Genomic DNA, 26712 nt, shown 5'->3' on the forward strand with positions numbered 1-26712 from the left:
TTTTAAAAAAATTCTGAAATATTTTAAATATATAAAACATATAAAATGTTTTACCAGGTTGATATCTGGTTGTGTGTGTGTGTGTGTGTGTGTGTGTGTGTGTGTGTGTTTTAAGAAATAAAATATATTAGAGCCACTTCCTTAGTCTGAGGCTGGAATTGGTGTGTCCTGGGTTTTTACTGTTTCAGTGTGTGTATATGTATTCACAAACAATGTATTGTTTTTGTGTTGTAAAGATGTGCACAGGTAATATCTGAATTATTTTTGTGATTTCCTTGTGATCATGCTTGACGCTATGATTTTGAAATTTTGTGCATCTAGTTAAGTCATTTTAGCTGCAGAGGAATATATATGTATATATATGTTTGTATGACTGCAGGAAAAACTAATCTATTAGCATACTGATGGACATTTGGGGCATTTCTCATTCTTCTACTGTTACAGACAATGTCCTGATGACCACTGGAATCGAAATTGCTCCATCACCCCAACACACACAACTCCAGCTTTACCAGCTATTGATCAATTGCTTTTCATGCTTGGACAGTTAACTAACACTCCAAGAGGATGCTTTGGGTTACTGTGATAAAGAGAAATAATAATTTTCTTCTTTATATGCCTCTGTATTTTCTAATTATTCTACCAAGAGTATTTACCCCTTGGGCAATATAGTTAAAAAAAAAGAGCTTAAACTTTTACACTGTGTTTTTCAGATTACTAAAGTATGTTAACATATAGGACTTAATATTGACAATGCTCTCTGATTTAATAGTAAACCCATTTTACAGATAAAGAAATGGAAGTTTAGGGAAGTTCTATGACTTGTTTAATATGGTGTATAATGTGTTTGGTTCGTTCCTTCCATGAGCCTCTGTTTCCTCCTCTCTCATTCCCATCAACCTACCTCACAAAACTATTGAAGGTAAAAAAATAAAACAATTGAGCCTGACCAAGTGGTGGTTCTGATACACTGAGGACCCAGGTTCGAAATCCAAGGTCCCAGCTCGAGCGCAGGCTCACTAGTTTGAGTGCAGGGTTGACAGCTTGAGTATGGGATCACAGGCATGACCCAATGGTCACTGGCTTGAAGCCCAAGGTCACTGGCTTGAGCCCAAGGTCACTGGCTTGAGCAAGGGGTCACTAACTTAGCTGGAGTCCCCTGGTCAAGTGACAAATGAGAAGCAATCAATGAACAACTAAGGTGCTGTATACAGTAAGAAGTAACTAAGTGTTGGGGGATATGGGAAAAATACATTCTTACAAACCTCAAGGACTCTTACAACTGGTTCTTCCCATGAAAAGAATTACAGTTTAGCAAATGGTTTGCTCCTAGGAGACTTACTCCTTTAATCCTTGCTCTAAGCTTCAGGCTAACAGCAATTTAATTCTTAAAAATCAGTAAATACTGACTCAAATCAGAGAGAGAGAGAGAGAAAAGATTCATTCCTAAAGGCAAATGCTTTTTGGTTTCAGATAACTTCCTATTCCCAGGACATCCTCGTTTCTAAGAAAGCAAATCCTGGCACGGTGGAGAGTTCTGGAAATACAATGCCTCAAAAGAGCCCGTGCCCTAAAACCATTCAGAGAAAGGCACACAGTGTTGAACACACCCAGCAAGCCATTTGTCACTGCTGAGGGTGGTACCGAGCCAGCCACTGCTACCCACGCCGTCCACGGACGCAGCAGTCCGATGGCACGCAGCCGGGTGCCTCGTGACAGAATCCCGTGAGGTCAGCACGACGTGATTTGAACCACCAGCTCTTCTGCCAACCACTCCCTCCATCCTTCCCTGCAGTATCTCACACACACAATTCTCCCGCACGACTTTCTGTAACATTTTGATGTAGGTCTGAAGAGCAAGGGGAACCCAAATCATGTCCGGACACCAGCCTTGCTTCCTCAGCCCTGGAGAAGGTTCTGGACTTTTGGGCTCTAGCGCCTCACGTGCTACCACATGACCCATACATGAAGACACAAGTTCACGCTAAACCTTGCCCACGAAGGTTCATGGCAGCGTCCTTTGTAACAGCTGAAAGACAGTAATAGCCCTCATGCCCAAAAGCTGACGCACAGGAAAGAACACGGGTTGTCTCCACACAACGGAACAGTACTCAGCCACAAAGAAGAGTGAATTACTGATAACGTGCTGCCGCCTGCATGAACCTCAAGGAGATCCACTCAGGGAGAGAGAGCAGTCACGGGGCCACGTGTGGCAGGACTCTGTTTACACGCAGATTCCAGCAGAGGGCGACGTGCGGAGAGCAGAGAGTGCCTGTCTCACGCCGGAGGGGCCGCGGGCGGCAGTGACTGCCCCCGGGGGGGTGGGGGGTTGCTTTCCGGGGTGACGAAAATATTCTAAAAGGAGAAAGTGGAGATGCCCGCACCACTCCTGATTCCGAATAGATCACAAGTCACGCCGTTGTACGCTGGAAGTGGGTGAACGTTATGGCATGTGAACGACATCTCGTCAAGTTGTTTTAAAACAAAACCAACCCCTGGCCCCACACAGAAGAAAACGTCAGCGCCGTCGGCTTTCGGTCCGTGGGTATTGTCAATGACCGCATGTGTCCTGGCGCTGTTTGAAGGAATGAGTGAGCCCGTACCCCAGGAAACGCCCCTCTCCCCTCCCGCAGGGAGCAGAGCGCGATGGCAGTCCGCTGGGGGGCCACGGTGCCCCCGGAGCACGGAGGGGGGGCTGAACTGGAAGGCTCCCCCGTGAGACCAGGCATTCGAGGTGGCACGGGACCTCCCCTTCGACCCCACGGAGAGCCCGTGGGCCAAGGTTGCGAGGGGGCTTCCCGGGCAGCCTGAGAGGGCAGCGGGAAATCAGGCCCGGGCGCGCACGCCGACCACCTCTGCGGCCACCAGCCGGGGTGACGGGTCCCTGCGCTTACAATCCAGAGAACGCCTTCCGTGGGGCGGGCTCCGCCTTCACGTGGACCGAATGTTCCCGGTGTCCGACAAGGCCCTTCGTGGACTGCCCAGTTTCGGAGAGAGCACATCAACTTCCGTTTCCACGTCCTCTGGGTCATGAGAGTGACTGCTCCGCTTCTGTTCATGACTCTTGATGCGACCCAGGAAAGGGTGTGACAGGCCCTAGATGCTGCAGCAGGCTCCCCGGGATTACATTCGGATGAAGTGTCAGGACTCGAATATGCAGGACAGGTGACACTAGACCTATGGGATCAGCTGCCCCTTCGACGGCCGGGAGAGCGGGGAGCTAACCGGACCTCCGGGGAGCGGGACTCCGAGAGGCGGGACGGCGTCAGGGGCTGCCCCGTCCGTCCCCCAGAGGCCAGCACGGGCCTGCATGGAGCAGACACTTAGGGAAAGAATTCGTGGAGGACGCTTGGAGACTTGCCAGAAGCTTCATTTAGTTAATGAAATCAGTGGGGAGATAAATAATTGAGGGAAAAGAAATGGGTCTATCATAGGTTTGGCAACATCCAAATGGTCACATTTTCTGGGTGTAAAACAAGTGAGCCAACAAGACAGACACTGCAGGTTCATGCTCCTGGCTCCCCAGCGTCAGGTCCAGGAGACTCCCTGTCCCCCCGGTCCGAGTTATTCACTGACCAGCTACAGCCTCCCATGCAGCCCCTGTGGCCAGGGCGGGGTGGGGGCAGCCATCTTCACTCTTCCTCAGCTGTTACCATGGAGATCATGCCCCCCCTCAAGACCGCCATGGGATTCTGGGGATACAGAACTGAAGAAAATGGGACTTTTTCTAATATGTACTTTGGATCAGGAATAAAAGTAGGAAACTTAAAATAAGATGAATGTCAGCTGACCAGTGGTGGCGCAGTGGATAGAGTTGACCTGGGACGCTGAGGTCCCAGGTTTGAGACCCCGAGATCACCATTTGAGTGTGGGCTCACCACCTTGAGTGCAGAGTTGCTAGTTTGAGTGTGGGATCATTGACATGATCCCAAGGTTGCTGGCTGGAGCCCCAGGTCTCTGGCTGGAGCTCCAGGTCTCTGGCTTCGGCCCAAGGTCCTGGCGTGAGCAAGGGGTCACTGGCTCAACAGGAGCACCCTGGTCATGGCACGTATGAGAAGCAATCAATGAACAACTGCAACTATGAGTTGATGCTCCTCATCTCTCTCCCTTCCTATCTGTCTTTCTTGCTAAAAATAAAAAAGGAATTAGGTAAATGCTGAAAACTAACCAAATATCCATGACCAGGTGAATGAATTAAGCATTGTTTGGTTTCTCCAAACGATGGAATGTTGCTCAGCAGGGACGGACCGTGACAGGCTTCCGCCGGACGGAGGGAGCCAGACGCAACGACCCGCTGAGTTACCCGTGTCTGCCGTCCCCATAGAAGGCAAAGCTCTGGAAACGGAAGGTGGGTCACCGGCGGCCTGGGGCTCGAGGCGGCGGGAGCACCCTGCACGGACGCGGGAGGCTGGTGGGCGGTGGGGGAGGCTGGCGGGCGGTGGGGGAGGCTGGTGGGCGATGGGGGAGGCTGGCGGGCGGTGGGGGGCTCTACGCTGGATCCTGGTGATCAGGGCCAACGGCCCAAGTTCACCAGAACCCACCGAACGGCACCCTTACAACGCGTGACTTTCATCGTATGCCAAGTGCGTCTTGATAGGGCTGTCAAAAATATTAGACGAATGAACGGAAGAAAAAATGTTTTAGAAGAACTGTTGAAATCCCAACAGTAAAAATATATGATGGGTGTGGTCTTAGGATAGGGGGAGTCAGTTTAATTTTCTTCATGGAAATTAAAAAGGAATGTGGGCAAGAATGACTGGGAAGGAGGGATGAAATTTTTTAAAAAAGAGGAAGAAGACGGCATGAGTGCCACCTTCTGTTCTCCAGTCGGTGTGAAAACAAGCCTGGTTGGTGTCCCCGCTTAGGACTGCAGCTGGTCTCCGGACCCCCCGCTTCGCGGTGGCCTGCTGTCACCGGCAGCCACAGGGAGCTTGCTACGCCGCGGGGAGGGCCGACAGGAACATCTCTCCTTTAAAGTCAAACGCTATCGCTTCTCGGCCTTTTGGCTAAGATCAAGTGTAAAGTCAAAGGCTAACAGCGACCCCCCTGGAGGGCGCCGTGTGCTTTAGAATAGAGTCGGGTGCGGACACCTGCTGCCACCAGGGGAGGGCAGAGGGGAGGCAGGACAGCCCTGTCAGGAGAGGGCACGCTCCCGGGCACCTGCCTCCACCAGGCCGGGCAGAGGGGAGGCGGGACAGCCCTGTCCGGGGAGGGTACGCTTGCGGGAGCCTTGCCCGTGCTGGCCCCTGTCCTTCCCCGACACCGGGTCACTGTCGGGCTCTGTCCCAACTGCCTGATGGCCTCCGTCCCCCCACCCCCACTGTCAGCTTACCGAATGTCGTGTCTGTCCTTCAAACCCTGCCCTGGCCCGCACCAGCCTGCCGCCCACCCCCAAATGTTAGGGGCATCCTCCCCATCGTCTCACGGTCCCTCTCCATCCACTGAGGACACTATTACAGAACTTCGCCATTGTGCGGTCAAGGGTACTTAATTCATGAATAAACGACACACGATTCAGCACCGTGCCGAGGCCACAAATCATGAGTCAACGTCACCCCTCCCCGTCTACACGTCTGCCTTCCCACAGCCTGAACTCCCTAGGAGCAAGGGTAGTCTTTATCTGGAGTCCACAGCGTCCAGTATGGACTTGGCTATGGCAGGCGATTAGTAAATCGTCATAGTATGGATGACTTGAACGGTCAGTTGTCTCTATCTCCCTGCTCCTCCCAGTGAAATGCCCCAGCCTGTGTATTAGCAACTTGACTACAGTTGCCCCCCAACCTGGCCGTCACCGTTGACAAAGCAAAGACATCATATTTCACTTTCCATAAATCCCACTAATAATATAACATGATCGACCTGGTAGTTGATGTGGAAAAACTCGGTAACTGAACTCTGCCTCTCTTCTAGGGACAGATGTCAGTCAGCCATCATAGAACCTTCCAGATTCTTTCTACCATAACATCCCACCACACTATTAAAGCAACATTCAAGAGATGCTGGGAAAAACAGAAACGAGGGATAAAGGGATGTCCTGTAACAGGTTTTATTGTTCCTATTCCCGTGGTCTTTAGTGATTAGATAGACCAGTGGTCAGCAAACTCATTATTCAACAGAGCCAAATACCAACAGTACAATGATTGAAATTTCTTTTGAGAGCCAAATTTTTTAAACTTAAACTAGATAGGTAGGTACATTCCTTATCGAGGTAGTGCCCGCACGTGGTATTTCGTGGAAGAGCCACAGTCAAGGGACCACAGAGCCGCCTGTGGCTTGCAAGCCGCGGCTTGCTGACCACTGAACAGACCATCAGTTCTCTCTGCACTTCTGTGACACGGAACGTCCCATACCGAGCATCCAAAGAGGCTGTGTGGTGTGCAGGTGTCAACCCGAACACCTGAGCGTGGGCTCAAGAGCCAAAAAACCAGCTTGGCTTAATGGGACATGGGACCCTGGATACACTACTTAACCTCAATTTCTGCATCTTTAAAATGGAGGTAATAATAGCTTCTACCTCACAGGGCTGTGAGGATTAGGTGTTTTTAAAACCTTGCCTATTACATGATAATCTTAAATTTAGATATTATCATCATCATCATTGCCTCCATCACCACCTCCATCACCACCTCCATCACCTCCATCACTGCCTCCATCATCACCTCCATCACTGCCTCTATCATCACCTCCTTCGCCACCGCCTTCACCCCTGCCTTTGTCCTAGCTCTGCTTTTCTTTCTGTCTGGTCACTTTCCTGCTAGCCAACCCCCTTCTATCACATGTTTCCAGTTCTCCCAGACCATAGGAATCACCTAGAAAACTTAAAATAACTAAAATGAGGGACCAGAGACTTAGCTGGTCCACGGTGAGTGGTTCCAGTGGACAGGCCAGGCCGAGAACACAGTGGGACTCTGCCCCTGAGACCTGCGGGGAGTGAGATGTGGCTCCCTGCTCACCACGGCCACGTCTTCCCTCCACACGCTCCGTGAGGCATCCACGACTGCATTGGAGCCCCAAGCGTGAGCACCAGGTCATCGCCCGTCCAGCGGGCGCCTCTCTGGCCCGCTCTCACCTGCTCTGATGAACCGCCTCGCTTAGCCCATTCCAGCCCCGGTCAGGAAGAGGCGCTCCAAGAGGCTGAACTCAGGCTATGCCCAGTAAAGTACGCAGGCTTTCAGCAAGGATCTTGCTCACTCTGTACTTCATATTTGAGGTTGTGTTCTACGTGGCTGAGTCGGTGCCCAACTAGGTATCTTACCATCTCTTAAATGGGATACATGTAGCAGACTTCATTTCATCTGAATTAGATGATCAACTCCTGGGGTCAGAGAGTACCCTTTCTCCACTTCCAGCGGGCCCCTCACCACGATGTCAATCACGAATATTCCAACATGAATTTCACGGAAACGTATGGCGATGCTGCAGTGTGCAGACGCCTCATGGTTTGACAGCACTATTCCCGTTTTCAAGTGACTACTGCGAAGTGTTGGATCAAGTGACACTTCACAGCCATGCTTAGCAACATGGCTTCTTTTAAGATCTTCTTCTTTTTTTTTTTTCCATTTTTCTGAAGCTGGAAACGGGGAGAGACAGTCAGACAGACTCCCGCATGCGCCCGACCGGGATCCACCCGGCACGCCCACCAGGGGCGACGCTCTGCCCACCAGGGGGCAATGATCTGCCCATCCTGGGCGTCGCCACCATGTTGCGACCAGAGCCACTCTAGCGCCTGGGGCAGAGGCCACAGAGCCATCCCCAGCACCCGGGCCATCTTTGCCCCAATGGAGCCTTGGCTGCGGGAGGGGAAGAGACAGAGAGGAAAGCGTGGCGGAGGGGTGGAGAAGCAAATGGGCGCTTCTCCTGTGTGCCCTGGCCGGGAATCGAACCCGGGTCCTCCGCACGCTAGGCCGACGCTCTACCGCTGAGCCAACCGGCCAGGGCCTCTTCTTCTTTTAAGAAGATCCTGCACACACACACGAGGGAGAAGTCCACCCTTCTTCCTTGTTATCTCTACTACATCACATAAAACTCGGCTTGCTTGTGCCTGGGCAGAGTCCACAGTGTGGACTTTTCTCCCCCCACACCTTCTTTTTTTTTTTTTTCATTTTTCCGAAGCTGGAAACGGGGAGGCAGTCAGTCAGACTCCCGCATGCGTCCGACCAGGATCTACCTGGCATGCCCACCAGGGGGCGATGCTCTGCCCTTCTGGGGCGCTGCTCTGTTGCAACCAGAGCCACTCTAGCACCTGAGGCAGAGGCCATGGAGCCATCCCCAGTGCCTGGGCCAACTTTGCTCCAATGGAGCCTTGGCTGCAGGAGGGGAAGAGAGAGATAGAGAGGAAGGAGAGGGGGAGGGGTGGAGAAGCAGATGGGCGCTTCTCCTGTGTGCCCTGGCCGGGAATCAAACCCGGGACCCCTGCACGCCAGGCCGACACTCCAACACTGAGCCAACTGGCCAGGGCCTCTCCCCCCACACCTTCTTGTAAAGAACAAAAGTGGTTTGCTGGGGTAGGTAGGTACTGGTTCTCCCTCTCCATCAGCCACAAGCTCTATCCAAGCTCTTCTTCACGTAGGCTGTTCCGGTAGGTCCTCTTCAACCCCCCTGGGGAGTGGGAGACCCTGAAAGTGGCAGGTACCTTTATGCTAGCTTGCTAGGATTTGCACTGGAAAATGTCAGGTGCCTAACAGTTTGGTTCAGATTGTGAAAGATAAGCCCAGCAAACCTTCCTGAGGCGAGGAGGAGAACTCCTCACGAAAGGGCAGGAGGCGTTAACAGCAAGCAGAGGAGGTTCAGCACTTCCTCATCCGACAGTGTCAAGGTCAGGGCAGGACAAAGAACAAACCCAGCCCGGGCTAACCTGGAGAAGGGACTCTTCTCACAGAAGGGAGGGAAGCCCCAAAAGGTGGGCGACCAGAGAGAGAGACCCCAGCAACAGGGTCAGTTAGATGAACAGAAGCACAGAGAGAAGAAAAACAGCCAAGGCCGATGGGCCCTCAGGGACGGCGCTGGCCCCGCCCCACGCCACCCCACCAAGACTGTCCGCTTTGAGACAGTGGGAAGGCAGGGGAGGGCAGGGGGGAAATCTACTCTTCTTTCCCACTCAGAGTCCCTTCTGACATACTCCCTTCAGCAGAGGAACCGGCCATGCAGGGTCCGGAGCGACGGGCTGAAGCCCCCCCCCCCCCACGGACGGTCTTCTGTTTCGTCCTATAGCTCACGTGAATCTGGTGCACGGCGTGGCCCATCCACGCCTGTGTTCTTTTCCAAAAGGTCTTTTCCCTTGGACCTCTAGGTAAAACTGGTGCTGGAGTGAGCTGGCCCCATCCATCCTGTGGCCAATACCTGTCTGTCCATCCCACAGCTCACACCTGTCCGTCCATCCTGCAGCTCACACCCATCTATCCACCCCGCAACTCACACCCATCTGTCCACTCCACGGCTCACACCCATCCGTCCATCCCACAGCTCACACCTGTCTGTCCATCCCACGGCTCACACCCATCTGTCCATCCCGCAGCTCACACCTGTCCATCCCATGGCTCACACCCATCTGTCCATCCCACAGCTCACACCCATCTGTCCATCCTGCAGCTCACACCCATCTGTCCATCCCGCAGCTCACACCTGTTCATCCCACAGCTCACACCCATCTGTCCATCCCGCAGCTCACACCTGTTCATCCCACGGCTCACACCCATCTGTCCATCCCGCAGCTCATACCTGTCCATCCCACGGCTCACACCCATCTGTCCATCCCACAGCTCACACCTGTCTGTCCATCCCACAGCTCACACCCATCTGTCCATCCCGCAGCTCACACCTGTTCATCCCACGGCTCACACCCATCTGTCCATCCTACAGCTCATACCTGTCTGTCCATCCCACGGCTCACACCCATCTGTCCATCCCGTGGCTCACACCTGTCCATCCCACAGCTCACACCCATCTGTCCATCCCACGGCTCACACCTGTCCATCTCACAGCTCACACCCGTCCATCCTGTAGTTCACACCCGTTTGTCCATCCTACAGCTCACACCCGTCTGTCCCACAGCTCACACCCACTGTTGCTCCACCAAAATGGCCCCGGAACATGCTGTAAAGTGCGCATCTCCTCTGCACTCCTCCCCAGCCAGGTCAGGACACAGGACACAGGATGTTACAGGGCACTTCCCAGTGCCAGGGGCAGTCCAGACCAAGAGACAGCCCCTGGTCCCAAGGAGCCTGAGGTCCTGAGGAGAATAAGCAGGTGGCCACGGCTGGGGACCAGACCCAGGCTTTGCCGCCCATCCTTGCCCCTCCCTGAGGCCAGACTGCTTCTCACGGTCCTTAAAAGGCTCCCATCTACATGGCCGGGCACAGAGTGTCCAGAGAAGGAGGCTGAGCCATCTGCCTGCCTGCCTCCCAGGTCCTCCTGAATGAAGTGTTCCTGTGGCCTTTGACAGGGACACACACCTTAACTGCCAGGCTGCTAATCCCCCCCCTGCCCGGGAGGCAGGCAGGGCCGTGTCACGTGGTGCAGCCGGCCGTTATGAGGAAAGGGCACCCCCAGGACACAGCCGGACCCCAACCTTGCAAACAAAGCACTCCCCCCAGAAGGGCGCCTCTTCTTGGGGGAGGGCCGGCCGGCTGGGGGAGCTGCTGCAGACCAGACTGTCTTACAGACAAATCACAGTGCCCTCGTCTGAGGCAGGCGTGCGGAAGGTGGGGGAGGAGGTCCTCACTGGGCTAAAACTGAAACCAATATGAATAATTAAAGCAATCAGGCATGTTTAAAATAGCTCTGTGGTCCTCTCTCCCTGTTTTTCCTACTTAAATTTTAACCCTATCATCCCTTAGAAACGGATTTTCGTGACACCACCAGATTTTCACAAGAGCGTGTGGTCTGAAGTAACCTCTTACATTTCCACATGATTAGGGGGGTGAATTTTTGCACATCTGGAAGTCACGGAGAGTCCGTTCACTCTAGACCAGGGGTCGGGAACCTATGGCTCGCGAGCCAGATGTGACTCTTTTGATGGCTGGCTTGCAGACAAATCTTTAATAAAATAATAATAACGTTAAAAATATAAAATATTCTCATGCATTACAATCCATTCATTACCTACCACTCATGTTCACGGTTGCGGGTGGCTGGAGCCAATCACAACTGTCCTCCGGGACAACACCAAATTTTTATTGGATAATGCATATGTACACAGGTCGTTGTATGGCTCTCATGGAATTACATTTTAAAATATGTGGCGTTCATGGCTCTCTCAGCCAGAAAGGTTCCCGACCCCTAGACTCTAGGAAGACCCAGGGAAACTGGGAAAGAATGTCTCTCTCACACCAGAACAGGCGGTGCTTTTGTAATTCTTCCCAGACCCGGAGTCATGGTCCGTGCTCTGCGGGCAGGTATTCCTGCCGAGCTAACCAGGGCCTCAGTGTCCAGCCAGAGGGGAGAGGGTGCCTTATTACCGACTGGGCTGGAGTCAAGACGAAGTCAGGTCTGCCATGCCAAGCTCCCCACACAGGGTGAGGTGCCAAACACAAAGTGCTGGTTAGTATTAAAGTGCACAGATGGCGACACTACAAAGCCTTGGGGAAGAACGTCATAGAAAAGAGGTTTATTTCCTGTCTTGAGTGTCCCAGGGGGTCAGAGAGGCCCTCTGTCTGACTAGTTACCCAAGTCCGCGGATCCACCTCCTGCAGTTCTCCGAACGGTCAGCCAGGTTCCTCCCTGCATGCCCCCCCTGGCACCCACCATGCCCCCAGGCCTGCCCGGCCCCTCCACCACGCTGGTGCCAGTCCGACTGGGGGCTGCCTGCACCCCTTCCCCACTGGGCCACGTTCTCCTGCTCCTGCCACCTGAGAAGCACCCGCCCTCCGGTGAGCGGAGCCCTGTCGCAGCGCCCTCCTGCTCCCAGACCTCACTCAGGGCTGCTCTCTCTCTAGAAAGCATGTCTGCGGCCCCAGACCGCGCCGGGCGGTCAGCGGGGCCCTTTCCGGGGTTCCCACAGAGGGCGCACCCTCCTCCTCCCCAAACTCTGTGAAAATGCTCGGTTCCGATTCCGGGCTGGCTCGTCCTCTGGGCAGTCCTGCCTGGCTCGTCTCTGCACTCCCCACCCCCATGGGTGGCCAACCGCAGGCTGGCACAAGGCTTGGAAGATTCGCTGTAAGAAGATTCTAGAACTGGGGGGGGCTGGAGTAACAGACCTCCCACGCTCACGCCCACATGCTGATCCTGGCAGCGAGGAGGCGGGCAGACAAGCAGACCCAGCCAGGGAGACACCGAACACCGGCCGGGCGCTGGGCCTTACCTGGGCTGGTGGTGGAGGTCCCAGGACCAGCCAGGAAACTGACCCTCTCGCCCAAGTGAGAACTGCTGGAGACAGAGAGGGAGGGTGGGTGCTAGGAGGCAAATGAATAACTAGTGAGACGGGTGGAGCGCATAGTTCACGGGGGAAACAGACTGAATGAGCAAGTCCCAGCAGAGGCATGCCAGCCAGGTATGCGGGTCTCTCTCCCTCTTCCTTTCGGCGTGTTAATCCCTGCACAGGAGGCAGGGGCTGGCCCCTGTGAGCTCAGGACAGGCCGGGACTCTGTAAACAGAGCTCTGGCGGGTGGGCAGGGTGCGGTGGGACCGCCCAGCCCCGCCCCAGCTCCCAAGAAACCTCGAGTGACAAGGTGACTCTCCAGGCAGGCTCTGCCGGCAGGTTTAGCACCAAGGATCTGAATACTTTGGGTGACATGTCTTACTCTCTGCATACACAGCTCTTCCGTTCCCGTCTCTGTATTAATTTAAACGAATGGACTGCCCCTTTGGTTCGGACTGGTCTCTGTAAGCCTGGTGTTCAAGTCAGTCCTGCATGACGGGTTGGCTCAGATCAGATCGGGTCGGATCGGATCGGGGAGAGAACTGGCTGGATTTCTGGGAGCCGGATGGAATTCCTGAACCAGAGGTCCTCAGCAGCAGGGGTCTGCCTCTCCAGGGGACATGTGGCCGTGCCTGGAACATTGCAGGCTGTCACAGCTGGGGTGGGAGGAATACTCCTGGCTTCAAGAGGGTGGAGCCCAGGGATGTGGCCAGATGTCCTACATACACAGGACAGCCCCCACAACAAAGAACAATGTGGCCCCAAATGTCAACAGAACCAAGATTGAGAATATGCCCTAAAGATTTTGCCCTGTCAACCTGGGATGATCTGGCTGGGAGGCCATCAGATGAGGAAATTCTGACGGTGCCGCCTTGTGCCCAATGCAGGGGCTCTGCTCTGTGCCAGAAACAGCACCCTGAGGAGGCCCCTGCCCTCCATGAGCACCCAGGGCAGTCACGGGGATGGAGCTATTGAGAGAGACTGGTCCTCTAATGTAATAGCATCAACGACAGAGAGAGATTGGCATCAACTATAGAGAGAGGCTGGTCCTCTAATGTGATAGCGTCAACTATAGAGAGAGATTGGCATCAACTATAGAGAGAGGCTGGTCCTCTAATGTGATAGCACCAACGATAGAGAGAGACTGGCACCAACTCTAGAGAGAGGCTGGTCCTCTAATGTAATAGCACCAACGATAGAGAGAGACTGGTATCAACTATAGAGAGAGGCTGGTCCTCTAATGTAATAGCACCAACGATAGAGAGAGATTGGCATCAACTATAGAGAGAGGCTGGTCCTCTAATGTGATAGCGTCAACTATAGAGAGAGATTGGCATCAACTATAGAGAGAGGCTGGTCCTCTAATGTGATAGCGTCAACTATAGAGAGAGGCTGGCATCAACTATAGAGAGAGGCTGGTCCTCTAATGTGATAGCATCAAGACAGAGTGACAATTTTATGAAGTATGAGTGAGGTGGAGGAAGACTTCAGGAGAACTGGGGCCAGATATTCGGGGGACAGGCACAGAGGGTGACAGACATCTGGGAGAGGGAGCCCCTGTCCTTTCAGCCTTCCTTCCCCAGGGCAGGAGAGGGGAGAGGAGGAAGGAGCCAGGTTGGGGGTGACAGCACTGGTCTCCTGTGGAGAGGGCAGCAGACCAGGCGGGAGCACTTGGGAAGGGCACACTCTTTAAAATGTCATCAGCCTGGGCCACCTCTGCCCGCAGAGAGGCGACAGCTCAGAGGGAGCCGGTGAGGAGGGGAAAGACCCCCTTCCCCTCCTGGGCCCCTTCATCCCTCCCATTCTTGTCTCAGAGTTGGTCTAAGCGCAGCACTGCCTGGCTCTGCGGACATGTGTGTTACTCTGCCTTCACACTGGGCGATGGATGGGTTGACAGTCAACAACAGAAAAGAAAGTCTCCGACTCCTCGCCCACAGCTTTGGGGACCCCGAGAGCGCCTCCACAGGCACCCTGAGGAGCAGCTCCTCCACAAAGTCCAAACGCTGGTGGGGGGAGAGTTCACAGGTAATGGGATGCATCACTGCGGCACTGTGAGTCACACCTTCACCCCGGGGCCCTTCCCTTCCCCGAGGTATCCCCTGGTGTCTAAACCACAGCAGGACAGCAACGCCCCTCCAGGCCAGAGCAGCTTGTCTTAAAAGCATGACTCCTCGTTCTTCCCCAGGTTCTAAACGACGGTTTTCCAGTGCTCAAACTGGGTGAGAGCCAGCAAGGGCAAGATCTACGTGGTAGATAGCTGGTCATTATTCCAGAAGTATGCACTGCATGTCTGCTCTGTCCGGGGCCCTGGCGGGCCCTGGGGACAGATGGGTGAGGATGACACCATCGAGATGGGAGGGCACAGTGGCTCAGAGCTGGGGCTCTGGAAGCCAACAGTCTGGTTTCAGATCTCAGCCCTGCTACTGATTATAATACTGAGTGACTTTCCCTTATCTTTAGTTTCTTTATCTGTGAAATGGAAAGTGATGGTAGCTTTTTATGTGCGCAGTTTGCTGTCATGAGGATGAAATGAATTAATAAATGCAAAGTCTACGTGCTAGGCTGACACACAGGAAGCCCTCAGTGAAGGTGGGTCGCTCTCATTCTCATATGTCCGACAGCTTGGCTGGTCATCTCATAGTCTCTGCTGGCTTCTGCAGGAATTTTAGTGTTCAGCTTCAAACTACCAGGAAGTTCAAAAAGAGCCTCTTCTTTTGTAGGGTCCTACACAGAAACGACCACGGAATAGCTCTCAGGTACGACTCCGGTTCGGAGCGGAGAGATCTGTGTTTACCAGAGTATGGGGAAGGGCACGCCTGAGGGAGAAGCTGATCTCATCTGAGATCAAAATAACAAAGAAGGAAGTTGTCCGAAGTTTTCTCGGAGGGACAGGCCAGCAGGCCAGAGGAGGGCGGTGTTCCAGGTGAACCCAGCTATGTTGCCCACATAATTTCCATCACGAAGGTAGACCTTAAGTGGAACAAAACAACTCTACCAACGGGGGCTTCACGACATCAGGAAACAGAGCAGGAAGTATGGCGACAAGGTTATAATGTTTTTATTTTGAGTGTTGAAGGCAACTTGATTTTGTCAGAATGAGATACAGACCTGAACGTGTTATGAGAAATGTAGGTGTAAATGGTGAGAGGACACTGTGGAAGCCAATGAGTGTGGCATTTTGATGCAGGTGGGACTTCTCCTTTCAGATATGCAGTACTGTGAATCCATCAGGAAGGGACTCCGGTCCCACAGAAGTCAACAAGCTCAGCCTAGGGGAGAGTGTCCAGCTCAGCCTAAACTCTGCACAAACGAATGTAGACACCTGCTGGGCTCTATCTCTGTATATCTCCAGGGTCAGAAATCCCGCTTCCTCCCGTAGATCATCAACAAATGAAAACAGACACCGGCCATAAGCTCAACCAACGTGGAAGACACCAGAAAATGACAAGCTGGACAACAGGCCACTGCTAAGCACTCTCTCCCTCTCTGCCCAGCACGACCCATGTGCCAAAACTGTTCAGCAGTCAGAGACCCATCCAGGGACATTAGTAAAAAAAAATGCCTCTGTCAAAAATAATATCCCCTGGTTTCAGCGGCTGTTTCTATACCTGTCTCCTGCTAGTGCCTGAGGTTCTGTAGGGGAGAAATAATCTTTTTTCCATTTATTTCTATATCCATAATCTGTAGTGCCTGACGCATGATACTCGACATCACTTGTTGAGCGAATGAGTACGTGGATGGGTGAGCGGAAGATGAGTGTAGTATGTCTGCATGTATGTATGTCTGCGCGAGTCAGTGGGGACGGAAAGGGAGGGCGAAGGGTTAGAGGAGGCGGAGCAACCCAGGCTGCACGAACAAAGTGAAGACAGAAACGAAAGCAGGTAGAAAACTCTTTAGGAAGCAAGAGTGTGTCTTGAAAAACAGAGGAAGGCAGGTTAGATAGATCGCTCCATGAGAATGTTCATCTAAACTCGTTCTTATTTGAAGACATTTTCTCTTACTCATAGTCACTGAAAGAAAATGGAGACCAGCCAGTCACAGCACCGCCCTGGAAATCCTTCGGGGAGTTGAAAACAGCTGCCGGTTATACTGTGTTTGCTTCTGTTCACAGGGTGTCCATAGCCCTTGGCAAATCATAAATGCCCCGTAAATATTGTTAGAAGAGCAGGATTCAGACTTCCTCTTTCCCACGGCTTTAGCAGTGATCCCCCTGATCCATACATGAAGCCAGATGTCAGAGTTCCATAACCTGCTTTCCATCCAAACTGACCCCGTCCGGGGCTACGACCATTGACTTCGAGTAGCCCAGGCTCTGGGGGGTGGTCAGCATTATTGAGCGAGGCTTGACTGCATAGGTTTTTCTAGATATTTAGGTGTCAAAACAATCCAGAACTGTGAGCACAGCATCGTCCCCTACCCATCAGACCCTCCCTTCAGGACACAGCAGACTGTACAAAATGCAGTAAATTTGCCAAAAGCTCATCTGAGGTGGGGTTTCCTCTCCCACGTTTCTGACTTGTGTAAAGTCTGATTTAAGTACAGCCTTTACTTTTTTTTTTTTTTTTTTGTATTTTTCTGAAGTTGGAAACGGGGAGGTAGTCAGACAGACTCCCGCATGTGCCCGACCGGGATCCACCCGGCATGCCCACCAGGGGGCGATGCTCTGCCCATCTGGGACGTTGCTCTGTTGCAACCAGAGCCATTCTAGCGCTTGAGGCGGAGGCCATGGAGCCATCCCCAGCACCCGGGTGAACTTTGCTCCAATGGAGCCCTGGCTGTAGGAAGGGAAGAGAGAGACAGAGAGGAAGGAGAGGGGGAGGGGTGGAGAAGCAGATGGGCACTTCTCCTGTGTGCCCTGGCCGGGAATCGAACCCAGGACTCCTGTATGCCAGGCCGACGCTCTACCACTGAGCCAACCAGTCAGGGCCTAAGTACAGCCTTTCCTTTTTGAGCTTCCGCTCAAGGACACCGGATTAGGAAACAGTGTGCCTCCTGCTCCTCATACAGCCTTGCGTTCTTGTTCTGATCAAAACAGAATTCGGTCCCTGAGTCTCCATCTACTAGCTCCTTCCACCAGCAGACAGTCCAGCTGCCCCACTTGCACACTCAAGACAGACTTCCCCCTGCTTGGGACAAGAACCTTGAACCATGACCCATCTCTTAGCACCTGTCCCTGTCACCTGGGACACCTATGCCTCCTTCCTCTTGAATTGTCTCTCCTTTCCTTCAAACCTTCACCATCATCACCCTCGTCACAGCCTTCTCGGACTCACTGCATCCCGTGTTCCTGTCTCCCTCCCGCCCGGCCCCCTCTCTCCAGCTCTGTGCTCACTTACACGGGTCGTCCGCCCTGGCTGGTGGATTGAAACTGCAGGGCACAGACCACAACGTCCGCCTCCTTCACAGACGTCACAGCGCCCAGTTCAGAGCCTGTGGACAGCGGGATCCCGGTACAAGGGTGACCGCGTCACAGCGCCCCGTTCAGAGCCTGTGGACAGCGGGATCCCGGTACAAGGGTGACCGCGTCACAGCGCCCCGTTCAGAGCCTGTGGACAGCGGGATCCCGGTACAAGGGTGACCGCGTCACAGCGCCCCGTTCAGAGCCTGTGGACAGCGGGATCCCGGTACAAGGGTGACCGCGTCACAGCGCCCCGTTCAGAGCCTGTGGACAGCGGGATCCCGGTACAAGGGTGACCGCGTCACAGCGCCCCGTTCAGAGCCTGTGGACAGCGGGATCCCGGTACAAGGGTGACCGCGTCACAGCGCCCCGTTCAGAGCCTGTGGACAGCGGGATCCCGGTACAAGGGTGACCGCGTCACAGCGCCCCGTTCAGAGCCTGTGGACAGCGGGATCCCGGTACAAGGGTGACCGCGTCACAGCGCCCCGTTCAGAGCCTGTGGACAGCGGGATCCCGGTACAAGGGTGACCGCGTCACAGCGCCCCGTTCAGAGCCTGTGGACAGCGGGATCCCGGTACAAGGGTGACCGCATCACAGCGCCCCGTTCAGAGCCTGTGGACAGCGGGATCCCGGTACAAGGGTGACCGGCTCCAGCTGCAGAAGTGATTCTTGTGGCATCACCTCTGTTCAGACTTCCATAGGAGGACCCAGAACTTGGCTTTGCAGCTGTAGCTTCATTGACCTTCCCCCGGTCGAGGCTGCTAACGATGTGTTTAACCTCTACTTGGGGTCCAGTTATAGGACCGCATTTTATTTTTATTTTTGGCTATGCTTCCAAATGATTCTTGCTGCTTTTCCCGAGAGTGCCATCCCGGGAGGAGCCTCCGTGGTGCAGTTCCGGGTCGGAGACCCACGAGTGCCCACATCACAGGCTGCAACTTAAACGCTGTCTACCCGCTTTGACGGGTCACGCGGCACATCTCTATCTTTGAAGACCAGTGACTAGCATCCCTGTCTCGTACGACTCTCTGCAAACATCAAAAAACTACCATCCAACTAGTCGGTACCACCGTGCACTTTTCAAAACGAGCATCATCTTTTTTCATGGCTCTTCTGTGTTTTATGCCCTTTAAACCGTTCTCTCATCCTCCCCCCCTTAGTTCTAGTCGGTTTTATGCTGTCCTAATGAGTCCCCATTTTCGGATAGCTTTTGTATCTGAAATACTTAAGGCCTCTGCACGCTAGTAAGGCTTAAGAGTCATCCGCAGCAGCAGGTTTAGATAAGGGATCTTGGCAAACACCTCCGTGAAGACCACCCCGTCTCTTGCCTCCACATGGTGGGGTGACTGTGAGGTTTCGAAGGATTTTGGCTTTAGTAGCCGGAAGGCGCTGTGAGGGTACGTGACAGGCACACGCCTATATCCAGAATTCTACATAATTTAAAGAATCAAGGATGGGATTGGTACTGATACGTCCTATAAAGGCTAACTGGGAAAATTGGAAATGCTTGAAAATGGACGCCATTCTTTTAAGGGCCATTTCCTAGGATGAACTGGATACAGAGGTTAGTTTGACTCCTACCTGTTAATAGGCCTGTTTGGACAATGTCTTTCTAACGCGTGTACTCTGATGCTGATCATATTTAACTTTGCTCATTACTAGACATGACCCTTGTCTCTCGTGCTTGATGTTTTCCCAGCCAATCAATTCGTTTTCTCCCCATTGAGGGTAATTAACGAGATTCAGTCATTTCAACTTAGGACTCTCCATTTGCCCGTTGTCCACGCCCACGTGCCCGCATACATACTCGCACACAAACTCTCACACACGGCTCTGCACACGGCTCTACACACACCTCCACACCTACACAGACCCAGCACTTTGTCCCTTACCTCGTAATACTTTCTTTCTCGCTGAGGATTCTGAATGAACAGTCACAGGTGCGTTAACCCTCTCCTGGCTCTGAACAAGAGGTCTGCACACCCTCTGACGTCAGCCAGGGTGGTCAGCCTGCAGGGCCTACCAGAGGCCCCGAACGGGAGAATCCTGCTGCGTTCCCCATTGGTGACCCCCCCCCCCATTTGTTGAACTCAGATTTCGTGCTGAGTCAAAGACCCCTCCTCTCAGCATCTAGCCTTTGAGGCCGACTTGAGCAGACAACACCCCATCGCTCAGAGCAGATTCTCAGAACACCTTCTCAAACTTTCTGCAAGGGTCTCACCTCCTATAAAGAAGTGAGCGCTCCTCCCCGCCCCCTCCTTCCCCGTGGTCGGATTTCAGCGTAAATAAACATCACAGTCTGGAGACCCATTTAGGTTTTTCTACAAAAGACCAGAAACTGGGGACTGACATACACACCAAACCATTCCTTCCATAATTCCTAGAGGTGATGTAGAGATTCGTTAGGCCGACGATTAAGCACATTGAGAGGTAATTACAAATGCCCCGTTTCCTTGACAACTCCCCTCCCCCCAGCCCTCCTGTGATAGGGAAAAACCAAAACGCCAGTGAGGAGGGGTACAGCACAAAGCCACGCGGGGCTGCAGCCAGCCAGCCAGCCGCGGCCTGGGCAACCGGGCACCCTAGGCCGGCCCCCAGCTCCGAAACGAAATGCAGATCCATCCATTGATGTTGGGGCTGCATTAGGTGTAGTATTTTGGTGGTTGCCATAGAAACGCCAGCGAGGGAAGAACGTGTTGCATGGCACAAAAGAGAACCGATCGGAACCTCCTCCCAGCTTCATCTATTGCAGGGAATAATAATAATAATAATAAAAGCCGTAAGCCCCGGGGGTCCGCGGGCGCAGGGCGGACAGCATCAAGCCCGAGAGCGCGGCCACCGAAGGCTCACCCAGCCCAGCACAAAAGAAAGGTCCGTCTGGTCGCAGCGGAGCCCCCTCTGCCTTCCGCGGCTGCCCTCCACGTCCCCACTGTCGCCTCACTTCCTCCTCCTCCTCCTCCTCCGCCTGCACTCTTCCTCCCTCCGTACCTACCCCTTCCAGAGGGTTTCGGGAAATCCAGCCCCGGAGGGAATGACCGGGACAGAGAGAGGGAGAGCAATCCACCACGCCCAGAGGTGAAGGCGCCTGGAAACGGCACACGAGCGGCACATACCTCCTTCCTGGCAGCCCCGGACACATGCACTTAGAAACCAAAACTGGGAGGGAGCAGGCTGGGGTGCAGGAATTGCCACTAGTTTATGGGAGCTGTAAGTCAGCCAACCCTGGAAAGAAAAGGCGAGACTCCACCCATGGGGTGGACCCTTCGTGGGGGAAAAAAAAAGTGGTCCTCAGCTGACGTCTCTCCCCACCCCATGTCACTTCCTTTTAAAGCTACAATTTAGCGGTTACGGGGAGGGAAGAGCTGGTGAAACGTGAGTCACTCCGGCCCCTTCCCATTAGTGCGCGCGCGCGCGCGGGCCCAGGTCGGCTCCGCATCGGGAAGGTCTGGCCCGGAGAACCTGCCAGAACCGGAGACAAAGCCCGCTAGGTGGCCTTGCTCTGCCAGCCGGCCGGCCGTCTCCCCAATCCTGTTGCATCCCGGGCCCAGATGGCTCCTCCAGGCTCAGCCTCCCCAACAGGCGCCAGCCTGGAACGGGTCCCACACGGCCTCCTGCCAACGCGGCGGGGACGCGATCAATCCGCCCTGCTCCAACACCCGCGCGTTAAAATGCCCCCTCACCTCTCGCGCGCCGCGCTGGAGGGAGGTTGCACTCCACTCCGATGAACAGCGAGGCGCCTCTCAGCAAAACGCTCCTGAAAACTCCAGAAACCCGAGACGGTCACAACTGGGCAAGGGCGGCGTGAAGGGCCATGAGCTTTCCGCCGGCCGGCCGGGCAGCCGCCAGGGTTGATTCCCTGGCACACACACGCGGGCGCGTCACTGCTACGCAGGGCATTGGAGAGGGTCCGCTCCAGATTGTCGAGATGCATGCCCCCTCAGACGTTCACTGTTGCAACCAGCGGCACATGGGTCCTCTGTGGTCACCTCTGTCCTTTGATGTTTTCAACCTACAGGGAAAAGGAGATGTTCACAAACAACTAGAACATATTTGTATCAATAGAATTAATAAGAGCTGCGAAAGTGCTTTAAAAAAAAAAAAAAAAAAAATCAGTGTGCCCTGAGAACAGAGAGGCTAGAAAGAGCTCATCTTGGTTATGATAGGGGCTGGTGGAAGCATTTATAATTCACGCAACAGGGTTTGGGGATGAGGACCAAGGACATCTAAGGCATAGACAGGGGTCCACATGGAAGACCCTCTGGTCGTGGTGGTTAATTTTATTACCGTGTAAATGTGACTGTACAGAAATGCTTAGGAAAGATGTTCATAGAACTTTCTTGCACTCAATACAACTTTAAAAGTCCTTATTCTACAGAGTTTTCAACTTATGTTTTAAAGCCCATTCGTTCCTAGTATTGTGGAAGGTTTTCCAAAGAACCTTTCCATAGAGTTAGACTGATTGTTGCTCATATTTGAACTTTGGATGAAAATTTACTTTGAAATCTACAAGTTGCATGAATGTGTGCTATGTGGATTACAACTGGGGTCCACAATTTCAGTGGAAACAATATGAAATTAAAATCGCTGACAACTGCAAGTCTTACTCTGATCTCAGTACATTAACCGGTGGTGGGATCCAGCCGGTTTGCTTCGGTTTGGCAGAACCAATACCTAATTTTTTTTTGCTGAGTTCGGCGAACCGGTTGTGAAGATGGCACTTATATTCAGGCTTCTTCCTGAGGTGGGCGCCTGGGCAGCTGCCCAATGTGGAGATCACACAGTACATTCCTTACTCTTTTTTAATTTCATCTGCGCAACAGCGTATTCTAAGCGCCTGTAGTCATGTTCATTCGGTCCGTAGGTGAGAAAAAAAAAAAATGCAAGTGAGGACACCAATCAAGAAGCAAAATGGAAATATCTTAAATAACAGTTTGACTGTTTTTCATCAGGTATATTTAATATTTTTATTAATATTTTAAAACTTTCTTAAAATCTAGTTTTGTGTACCTCTTTTATTGTTCTTATTTAAGTAATAAAAGCATGAAATAAACTCTCTTTCTGTATATCTTTTTTTATATATACTTAACAACGGATCAGGGCAGAGAGCCGGTTGTTAGAATTATTTGAACCCCACGGCTGACTTGAATGTCGCCCTCCTGTTGCGATGACAGTGGCTGTCACTGCAGCAGCACTTCGTGAGCTCCGATGGGGCTGCTCACGGTCTCGGCTGTCCCGGAAATGCAGCTGGGGGGGAACTCTGGGAGGAAAGGCGACAACTTCTAACCCTTGAAAGCCAAGCGCAACACGGATGGAGGGTTCGTCCTCTGGACTTCGTTCAGGGTGCCGTTTCGGCTCTAACTTAATTTTATCCTTTTTTTTTTTTTTTAAAGCTATTTCTATTTAAATAAGGAATTGTGAAAGGTTCAGGGCCACCATCTAACAACTCCGTTCAACAAATACTGGAGAATCTGTGCTCGTGTCTGAAGACAGAAAACACGAACGAGACACGGACACCGGCCCGAGGTGCTCAGAGCCTCAGGAGAGGAAGAGACCCGGGAACCATTAGGGTGTGATGGGCCGGAGGTGACCGCTGTGGTCTCCACACCGTTCAGAGAGGGCACGCGGTTCACCGGGCTGCTTCCTCACAGCGCACTGTGAGGGGGGTGAGCGTGAGCAGTAGAGCCGTTCCGGAGACCGTAAGAAACCAACGCTGATCATTGGAGAGGTTTAAAAGGAGAGAAGAGGCACACACTGTTGACTTAAAGGATACACAAAAAGCCAGTTCAACAACAACAGTGAACAAAGATGCAGCCTCACATAAAAATATGAGTAGAACGTGGAGATGTCATTTCTTTGCCCATCTACTTGTCAAACATTCAAAAAAACTATAACATACAAGGTCAAGAGGAGGCCATACAATGGCTATGTCCTCTCCAGCTGGTGACAATAAACTGCTGTACTACAGGGACTGGGGCTGCCTCACGGAGACAAAGAAGAAAGTATAATAAAGTCAAATTGATATTTGGACTCTATAATCTAACATTTAATAATAGTGCACTTCAACCAGCCCTAATTGAGACTTTACAATGTGTCACATGTACGTTTGTAATGACCAGTGAGCGCTTCGCAGAGACGGTGTTCATACCGCAGTCGTTGTAAGTACACTCCACCACCTTTAACATGACCCGTGAAGAAAGTGCAGAGGAGCTGGGTAAGGTTTCCTCCTCAATAAATAACGACCGTAGGCTCTGGCCAAGTAGTCCAGTTAGTTGAAGCATCGTCCGGACACACCAGGTGTGGTTCTGTCTCCCGTCTGGGCATGTACACAGAGCAACCAATGAGTGCATAAGGAAGTGGAACAACAAACCAATGTTTCTCTCTTTCTCTCCCCACCTTAAAGTCCATTAAGAAAAAATAAATACTGATTGTGACCTAAGTTGTTCCCAAAACACCCGTGTGCATGCAGAGAGCCCTCTGTTGAACAGCGTGCGATGCATCTTAACTGTGTTTTAAGCCTCTTAACTCATTGCTCGTAGTATTCTCTCAGCTCTTTTCTCTTCTGGATATCTTCAAGGTCACTTCAGCCTGGCAGGGGTGACCCTGAAAAGTTATTCACGGCCTCCTCCCACATCCAGGCATTGAGCAACTGGAAATCATCAGATACAGGAGCAAACCTACTACAACAGGAAAAACTACATTCGGATCGGTTAATGTCCAGCTGACGGGCAGCAAGTTAAAAAGTCACCAGCTCCATCATCTGGTTTTAAGAGACAAGGTAACATAGAAGAATACCAACACTCAGCACTCGCCGTTCTCAAAGCCGAGCGCAAAGAGCACACTCCTCTGAGTGGCATTTAATCGGAAGGATTTTCAGCCCCTGCATTTTATATTACTGTATGATTAAAAAAAAAAAATTAAAAGCCTGACTTACTTTTATAAATAGAACACTAAGTTTATTTTAAAAAATGAATAGTTATTGCTATCAATTGTTGATATAATAGTTTTCTTTATTCGACAACCATTTAAGCTTATTGCCTGATGGCACCTTAGAGGGTAATCTAATCAAGTGTGGTCATGGACCGAGTGACTCAGAAACTGCATTTCAGTGACATCCGCAGGAAGTTCACATGCACGTGGAAGTCTGAGAAGTACTTGGCTCAGCCCAAACCTCTCGTCTTTCCTCGTCCAGGAAGGCTGGACTCGCCCGCCCTGAGTTCCACAGGCAACAAGACAGGAATGGAGCGAAGGTTCTGTGCCTAAAATCCCTACCTCAGAGTTCTTTCCACAGCATTCCCGAGGCGTGCACATGAAAAACAAGTCTGAAAAAACAAGTCCGTCGGCGTAAAAATATTAAAAAGAGAATTTCTGCTTCAACTCCTGCTCCTTATTCTAAGCGTAGTTATTAAAAGTTCACCTGTACTCCGTGCACCTTGAGTAGACACACAGAGTCGGTTACACCCAAAGAAAATCCAAATGGAATTTGGCAACTCTCAGACCAAAGTTGGCAAGAAGCGTGTGACGACATCTCTTCTCCATGATCACTCATTTTTTATCTGGGTTTCAAGCCAAAGCCAAGTCGAGTCCAACAGGACCGAGCTTGATGGCCGGTTGGCAGCAGGTGGCAAAGAGTCCCGGTTCTTCCTCTGGGTGTTTGGAGCCTCAGTTTCCTCCAGCACAAAGTTCATGAGGAAGTTGAGACGTTTCAATGAGACTGTCTATGACCAGCACACTAAGTATGAAGCACCGGAAATAGTAGATAGTGGAGAACTTAAAAACAAAACAAAACAAAATAAAAGACCCTGCCTTTCTCCTCTCCTGATCCCAGTCATTAAAATACAGGTGACTTTCAGAACCACGGCTCTGGCGGCATCTCTCTCCTGCACCTCACACCCACTGGCTCAGCGACCTGCTGGCTGTCTTCACAGACACAGCCCCAAGACGCCGCCGACTGAACGTCACGGAACACTGACCTCTCCGCGGCACCTCGGCCAGGGCTCGAGCGTCCTCCCTCGTGCCGTGAGTGTCTGCTGCTCTGTTCTGGTGCACGGTGACCTCAGTGTCGTCTTTGATTTCTTCCCTGTCCCTCTTGTATCTCCTTCCCCCCACACCATCCTGTTCATTTTCTTCCCAAAGACAGTCACGCACAGCCCTCTCCTCTTACTGCTCCGGCTTAGCTCGGGGACCATCACCTTTCTCTTCAATGACTGCAAAAAAATAAAAAATAAAAATCTTTTCAACTTTCTATTTCTGCATAAAGTTCCAGCTCCTTTGAATAACACACAGGACCTTCGATAATCTGGCCCTACCTCTCCCCCCGTCTTACCTCTGCCTCTGCCCGTACTTTCCAAGGACCACCCCTCTTTCCCCTCTCATCACCTGACTCGCCTCACCCAGCCCTTGAGACTTGCTTGCCTTCTCCTCCAGGAAGTCCTCAACTCCTTTAACAGGGAGAGCGGTGACCTCAGCTACCTGTCTTCATACCCTGATGGATGCACAGTGGCATTTAATCAGTTGTTTTTTATATGTTTATTCTCTACCAGCTTGCGAGGACAAGATCTTTGTTTTCAAAGCTCGGGCACGTCCTAGGGCTCCATGGACGCCAACTGGACGGATGAACACGATGACCAGCCACACCTTTTCCACAAGTGGGTGAGACTCTTTCTGCTCTGACTACGCAGAGCAGTTTCTTTGCAGGATCCTCTTTCTCCCAGGCCTCCCGCTCTTATACAGATGCTGAGCCAGAAGTCCTAACTCTGTAAAATCACCTCTGTCGCTCACACTTAGCACGCGCCTTCGCTCACGCGCATACATATTTTCTTAACTGTAATCACAGTACTGTAGAAAATTTCCACTTTAATTTTTTTTTAATTTTACACGTCCTTAGCAGAGGTCCTTATTAGAACTTTCTCCTATGTCCATTTATTAAATGTCTTCCATTGTTTCTGTTAACATAGAAATA

At 52.2% G+C, this 26712-nt stretch overlaps 1 protein-coding gene across 5 annotated transcripts in view; it reads right to left on the reverse strand.

Annotated features, from left to right (window-relative positions):
- AGPAT4 (1-acylglycerol-3-phosphate O-acyltransferase 4) overlaps positions 1–21602 on the reverse strand; it is a 117991-nt gene extending 96389 nt beyond the window's left edge. Inside the window, exon 1 of one of the 5 annotated variants that reach the window (XM_066247948.1) lies at positions 21434–21602. The gene's annotated coding sequence lies outside the window, so the exon portion shown is untranslated. Of the gene's footprint in view, positions 1–7255; positions 7515–12298; positions 12368–20745; positions 20997–21433 lie in introns of those variants that run through there. The other 4 variants (XM_066247945.1, XM_066247946.1, XM_066247947.1 and 1 more) reach the window with 4 other exon arrangements.
- Positions 21603–26712: the final 5110 nt, after the last annotated feature.

The sequence above is a fragment of the Saccopteryx bilineata genome, chromosome 12 (assembly GCF_036850765.1).
Source record: "Saccopteryx bilineata isolate mSacBil1 chromosome 12, mSacBil1_pri_phased_curated, whole genome shotgun sequence".
Lineage (NCBI taxonomy): Eukaryota > Metazoa > Chordata > Mammalia > Chiroptera > Emballonuridae > Saccopteryx > Saccopteryx bilineata.